Source organism: Triticum dicoccoides, chromosome 1A (genome assembly GCF_002162155.2).
Source record: "Triticum dicoccoides isolate Atlit2015 ecotype Zavitan chromosome 1A, WEW_v2.0, whole genome shotgun sequence".
Lineage (NCBI taxonomy): Eukaryota > Viridiplantae > Streptophyta > Magnoliopsida > Poales > Poaceae > Triticum > Triticum dicoccoides.
In genome coordinates, this window is record NC_041380.1 from 260,735,073 (window position 1) to 260,742,531 (window position 7,459).

Consider the following 7,459-nt stretch of genomic DNA (forward strand, 5'->3'; position numbering starts at 1 on the left):
GACTAGCCCGGCATTGGCTCAACAACTTGCCAGTAGAATCCATAGGTTGTTGGGAGGACCTGGAAGCCGCATTCCTCGGCAACTTCTAGGGCACCTATGTACGACCACCAGATGCGGATGACTTAAGCCACATAATTCAACAGCCAGAGGAATCGGCCAGGCAATTCTGGACACGGTTCCTAACTAAGAAAAATCAAATCATCGACTGCCCGGATGCAGAGGCCCTAGCAGCTTTGAAGCATAACATCCGCGACGAGTGGCTTGCCCGGCACCTTGGACAAGAAAAGCCGAAATCTATGGCAGCCCTCACGACACTCATGACCCGCTTTTGCGCGGGAGAAGATAGCTGTCTAGCTCGTAGCAATAACATGTCAAAGAGCCCTAGTAATTCGGTGTGACGCCCCGTGACCGATGTGCGAGGTGTCTCCCAGTTTTTCGCATCGTTGCCATGTCATTTGCTTGCGTGTTGCATCTTGTCATGTCATCATGTGCATTGCATCATCATGTTTTCAAAACTTGCATCCGTCCCGGTCTCCTCGTTCCGTCCGTTGTCCGTTCTGAGCCCAGACACACTTGCACGCGCCCGCGGCATGTCTGAAATAGTATTTTATAAGTGGCCGGAAAATATTCTTGGAATGGGATGAGAGTTGACGTGTGGTCTTATTATAGTGTAGATAGACCGCCTGTCAAGTTTCATCGCATTCGGAGATCGTTTGATGCCCCAACGGGTAACTATAGCGGCAGTATAGCCGGTCTAACGTCGGACGTTTTCGGTCTCCGGAAACCATGCCGGGCTGCATCTCTCCCCTCTTCCCTCAGACCAACCCACTCTTCACAATCCGCCAGACCCAACCTAATCTCTCTCGTTAGCCCGCGGCTATCCTCGCACGCGCGTCCAAAAAGTTGTCCCGGACCCGACCCGGACTGTCGCCACCGTTGTGTCCAGATCATCCCCAAACGTCTACAAAACATCTCCGTTTTGTTTATTGGACTTCCTAACCTATTTTTTTCTCAGCCATCTGATTTAGATTGAAGGGCTCTCATTAGTCTGCGTATAGACCCACTATATAAACCTGCAACCCTAAATTCTAGGGGCCTTGTCCCATCCATCCTTTCCCTAGCGCCGCCGCCACTCTCTCGGGATCCCTCCCGATCCAAACCCACCAATCACCAGCCCCTCTTGATCCCCTCCATCCAGAGCACCTCTGCCCGAGCTCCTCCCGCAGCTCCCCATCGCCCTCGACCCTGCCTCATCGTCCGGCCGACACCAGCGACCGAAACCTCGCCGGAGATGAGTGCCCCGACAGCCCCGCTCCTTTTTCCCTCCTACTTCTCAACCTCTTTTTCTCACGATCTTCCCTTTCCTTTCTCTATTTTTCCTCTCACAGGGAACCATGGAGCCGCTGTTTGGAGCTCCATTACCGCCTCTCCCGCCGTCAACTCCCCGGACCGTCGACTCCCGGCCTCTGCCAACCTTCCTGTAGCCGCCCCGGTGTTCCCAGCCTCCTCCCCACGGAGTTCGCCGCCGCTGCTCTGCTTCCTGATGAGCAGGGGATGAGGCGCACGCTCACCACCCGCTCCCGTTGGCCGCGACGCCCGGGACCGCGTCGACCTCCTCGGCTCGCCTTCTACTTCGTGCGTCGACACCACGCCAAGCCGCCGCCGTCCCCGCGATGTCCCTGCAGCCAAGTCGATGCCGCTGTCCTCTGCATCGACATGGACGCGCAGCTAGAGCCCCGCCTTCCTCCGCCTCGCCTGTGGCCTCCTCTGTACAGGGTCCGGCCCCAACGCACCACCCCATGACCACCTAGAGCACCCACGCCCGCCGTCGACGAAGGTCACGGCCAGGTCGTCCTCGCTGCACCTGCGCCCTTCCCTTGTCTCTGTTCCGCTGAAGCTTCCGCTTGTCTGTAATCTCTCTCTCTCTGCATCTTGGACAGCGCCATGGATTTGGAGCCCCGCACCCGAGCTCCGTCCGCCACTGTTGCCCGGAACCGACGCCGGACGTCTCGATCCGCCTGTTCCCGCCGGTTCTTGTCGTCCCCGTTGCCAGGACCCCCCTGCCGTCGTCTCCTGCATCACCATGGACGTGCTGCTGTTTCTTTTCTTCAGAAGCGAACAGCAGCAACTCGCCCGCTCGTCTCGCCCGCGTGTTGACTGAGCGCAGGGTTAATAGGCCTAGTTGCACGCCCCCTGCAGGCCTTCCCTCTCCACTAGTTGGGCCAAGGCCCAATGGTCAGCAGCTGCCAACCCCCCCTCCCCTGTGCTGTTGGGCCAACCTCAGATTCGGCCCAATGTATTTTTTCCCTTGTCTGTGATTTTTTCCTTATTCCCGAGGCAACAGTTTTGCAGAAAACCCCTTCATGATCATGCATATAAGAACTCTCCAACCATGCATCATATGTAAAAACTTTATATATGAAACTTGCTTAGATTTTCATCTAGTTTAATAATATGCAACTTTCATCTATGTTTAAAATGTTTAAAATGATGTTTGTTTAAATTTGCTTAAATAACTTCCTAAAATGATTTAATTCATAACTAAATAACCGTAACTCGGAATTTAATAAACTTTATATGTAAATGGGGTGGAAAATGCCTAGTTTAACATGGTGACCTTACTTTGCATGTTTAATTACTCTAAAATTATGTTTACGGCAGAACAGTACCATAACCAAAATATGCACATGAGGAGTTTCCGGACTTGTTGTTTTGTTGTTCCGGCCTCATTTAACCTTGACTAGATAGGTAGTTTTACTTTGCTTCACCCTCTTGCCATGTTTAACAACATTTAATATTGTTGGGTAAATAAACAAGATCGAACTAAATAACTTGTCGTGGTGTTTTGTCAATATGCAACTCTTTGCATATTGAGCTCCACTTAATTTGTAGGATTGCTTGTGCATTTTGCCATGCCATGCCTCTTTAAACCGGAAATGCATCATACTTGATTGTGCATCATGCCATGATTATGTGGTGGTTGTTTACTATGTTGTTTGCTTCTTTCTGGTGTTGCTTCTTCGGGTTGGTTCCGGTAACGTCGCGTTTGTGAGGAACCGTTCGACTACGTCCATTTGTCTTCTTCATGGACTCGTTCTTCTTCCTTGCGGGATTTCAGGCAAGATGACCATACCCTCGAAATCACTTCTATCTTTGCTTGCTAGATGCTCGCTCTTTTGCTATGCCTATGCTGCGATACCTACCACTTGCTTATCATGCCTCCCATATTGTTAAGCCAAGCCTCTAACCCACCTTGTCCTAGCAAACCGTTGTTTGGCTATGTTACCGCTTTGCTCAGCCCCTCTTATAGTGTTGTTAGTTGGAGGTGAAGATTGAAGTTTGTTCCTTGTTGGAACTTGGGGATTTTGTTCCTTGTTGGAACATGGTTACTTGTTGGGATATCACAATATCTCTTATTTAATTAATGCATCTATATATTTGGTAAAGGGTGGAAGGCTCGGCCTTATGCCTGGTGTTTTGTTCCACTCTTGCCGCCCTAGTTTCTGTCATATCGGTGTTATGTTCCCGGATTATGCGTTCCTTACGCGGTTGGGTTATAATGGGAACCCCTTGACAGTTCACCTTGAATAAAACTCCTCCAGCAAGGCCCAACATTGGTTTTACCATTTGCCACCTAGCCTTTTCTTTCCCTTGGGTAGGCCTGCCCAAGGGTCATCTTTATTTAAACCCCCGGGCCAGTGCTCCTCTAAGTGTTGGTCCAACTTGTCAGCCGCCTGTGGCCACCAGGGGCAACTCTGGGCTGGCCTACCGGAAGTTTGGACAATCCGGTGTGCCCTGAGAACGAGATATGTGCTGCTCCTATCAGGATTTGTCGGCACATTCGGGTGGCTTTGCTAGTCTTATTTTACCATTGTCGAAATGTCTTGTAACCGGGATTCCGAGTCTAATCGGGTCTTCCCGCTAGAAGGAATATCCTTCATTGACTGTGAGAGCGTGTGATGGGCTAAGTTGGGACACCCCTGCAGGGATTTGCACTTTCGAAAGCCGTGCCCGCGGTTATGGGCAGATGGGAATTTGTTAATGTCCGGTTGTAGAAAACCTGAAGTTTACCTTAATTAAAATGCACCAACCGCGTGTGTAACTGTGATGGTCTCTTATCGGCGGAGTCCGGGAAGTGAACACAGTGTTGGAGTAATGGTTGACGTAGGTTGTTCTAGGATCACTTATTGATCATAGTTTCTCGATCGTGCTTTGCCTTCTTTTCTCGCTCTCTTTTGCGTATGTTTAGCCACCAAATATGCGAGTTGCTTGCTACAGCTCCACCTCATACCTTTACCTTACCCATAAGCTTAAATAGTCTTGATCGCGAGGGTGTGAGATTGCTGAGTCTCTGTGACTCATAGATACTTCCAAAACCAGTTTGCAGGTGCTGATGTTACCGAGCAGGTGACGCAACCAAGCTCAAGGAGGAGCTCGATGAAGATCTTGTCCTTTGTGTTGTTTCTTTCTAGTTGATCAGTAGTGGAGCCCAGTTGGGGTCGATCAGGGATCTGTGTAGCTTTTGGGGTAGTCTTCTTTTATTTTGGTTCCATAGTCAGACCTTGATTGTATCTGGTTGATGTAATGCTTTATTCATGTATTTGTGTGAAGTGGTGATTGTAAGCCACCTATGTATCTTTTTCCCTTATGTATTACATGGGTTGTGTGAAGATTACCTCACTTGCGACATTGCTTTCAATTCGGTTATGCTTCTAAGTCGTGCTTCGACACGTGGGAGATATAGCCGCATCAAGGGCGTTACAAGTTGGTAATTAGAGCCTTCCCCGACTTTAGGAGCCCCCTGCTTGATCGAATCGCTGGCGTTATTGAGTCTAGAAATGTTTTGAGTTATTTAGGATTATATATATCGGAGAGTTAGGACTTCTTTTTACTCCTCATTCCCTTCATCGCTCTGGTGAGGCATCCTGACATAGAGTTTTGACTCTTCTCTTCTCAAATTTCACGATATTTTTTTAGGATCACGCGGGTATCTTGGAATCGTTCTGATGGTTTTGTGACGAGAACATTGTTCTTGGTGCCTCCTGACATTTAGGGGTTGTGGCAGTGTCCCAGGGAGTTGAGCTTCGAGGTGTTGTCATCACAATTTTATCGTTGCAGTTCTGGAATACCTGAGTTTAGTTTTGCCGACATCGAAAATCTCTTTTATGCAGTTGTTGGTGAGATAACCTCGACGCCACCCAGTACTGGGGCGGGAGTTCGGGAGTGTTGCCATAACTCGTATAACAGATGCTTTTCGAAGGTTTCTTGGTTATGTGTTGAAGGATGGATACAGCTGGATGTAGGATTTGCTAGTTTTGGGTGAGATATTATGCTTCCCCTGTATCCCCAACACCTGATTGCATAACCGGAAAATTTCGTGAGTTTATAAGTGGGAATTCAAGTAGCTCTTAGGATATCTTTCCGACAGATGTATGATATGAAATTGGGGTTCGACATCTAGTGGTCCGCCTATCCACGGTTGGTTTTAGAGTGGTCTCGTTGTGTCTTAAAGAGTCCTTGGCTATGCCGACTTGGGGACGCTTCATATGTCATGTGCACTGCCTTGTACATGATGGTGTTGTACGATCGAGCCCGTGTAGGCCCCACCGTGAAAACTTCGGACGAAATCTCTATCATATGTTTGTTCCGGCTTATTCTGCAAGCCAATCCTTTGTTTTGTTTTGAGTTGTGGTATTCGAGTTGCTTCAATGTCAAATGTTGATTCCATACCTTCCCCCAAATGGTGTTCTCATACTTCGATGTGAATACTAATCCTTCTCGATCATCGAGTTTGTCATTTCAATTTCTTGTCAACCAGTGTGCTTCTCTTCAAGTGGATCCGATCATTTCAACATCCGCAAGATCCAATCTCAGTTTTTCATCAACGTTGTTTGTTTCATCCGTCTCCAAGTTGCCTTTGTTTTTCCCGCCCACCTACCTTTTTCTTCAAGGTATCCGATATCTTAATCAAGCATCCTTTTATTCTTGTGAAGTCTCTCCGTACTTTTCCGTCAATGTTCTTATCCGGTGATTCTCATGAAGATACTAACGGAGCCTCAAGTTCATCATTATTTGCTCTTTTTCTTCTCCGGTGGAACCAATTCAAGCTTTTGGTGTTGATCATATCCCTTTTCCCTCATTTCTAATGCTTTCTCATGCCGGTGCACCTCGTAATCATCCACTTCTCTCTATTCAATTTTTCCGGAGTGCTCAAGATATCTCGAAGATTCGTGTTTCCACTCTGCATTCGTTCAAGATCTTTCGAGGATGTTACCTCATTCAAGCCATTTATTTCAACCGGCGCAATCTATCTTCTAAATCATTCAACGATGTTTCTTTTGAGTGGGCCCCAACCCACAGGTCTTTTCCCAGGATCTTACCTGACTCTTTTTTTTTCCGGAGCTATCCTCAAATTCTTTTCTAAAGTTTGACATAAGAATGAATTGTCATCAGTTATATGTATTTCTTCAAGATCTTTCAAATTCTTTTCATCATTGGCTCAACCTTTTCTATTCTTCATTCCGGAGTGTCTAAAAAATTCTTGGTGGTGTTTCCCGTTGTCATTCTCAGTTTTTGAAGACCGAAGAAGAGTTTCTTTTAAATATTGCCTCATTCTCTGCCATCCTCTCATAATTGTTTTCGGTTGTGAGATTTTTCACCCATCCGGAGCAATTCAAGATTCTGTTCAATTTGATTCATCCGGAGCCCATCATTTCAGAAGACTTATTCATTCTCAGCTTTGAGCTCTCGTTCTCCAAATCTTATCGGCGCATCGTTCAAACATTCTCTTATCAGCTCGTGATTTTTTTCATTCACTTGCATTTAAACTCTCTCAAGCATGTTTATTTAATTGCTAATTCTTCCCGGTGTTTCTTCATGTTTTAATCGTTCTTTTTCAATTCTTATGGTGGTTTGTTCAAGAGTTTTCTTCCTTCGTGTATCATATCTATGCATTCGTGCTTTTCAAATCCTTCCGGTGGAGCGTTGAAGACCTTCTCAAATTTGTGATATATCTATCTTAATTCTTTCTACGAGAATAAGTAGTATGCCAAAGCCATTGATTGTCATCAATTTAATTGGTGAAGGATGAGCATAACATAATTCTTATTCTTGATTCACCCAAGTGATTAATTCCCTATTCCGGAGGCTCATCAAATTCTTGATTTAAATTGTTTCATCTTCTCTTTTCCCGGAGATCCAACCTTTTTTTTTAAAATTACATCTCCACGGAGATTCATTTAAATCATTGCAAGGCTTCAACCTTATTCTTTTCATCCTCCACTTCATTTGATCATTCTTTTTACCGGAGTTTTCACGAAGGCTCATCATGGTGGTTCTTCAAGGATTTAATTCCTTCTCAAAGTGTTCATCAACATTTTTTCTAAGGAGCTCAAGTTTTTCTTCATCTTTTAATCCGGAGTGCAATTCTTTCTACCATACCATTGGAGGTGGTATTATG

The 7,459-nt window shown here is 46.4% G+C and overlaps 1 long non-coding RNA gene across 1 annotated transcript; it reads left to right on the forward strand.

Annotated features, from left to right (window-relative positions):
• Positions 1-1,114: 1,114 nt before the first annotated feature.
• LOC119268035 lies at positions 1,115-2,438 on the forward strand. Its single transcript, XR_005132799.1, has 2 exons — positions 1,115-1,848; positions 1,941-2,438. It is a non-coding gene; the product is annotated as an uncharacterized LOC119268035 (long non-coding RNA).
• The last annotated feature ends 5,021 nt before the right edge of the window (positions 2,439-7,459 follow it).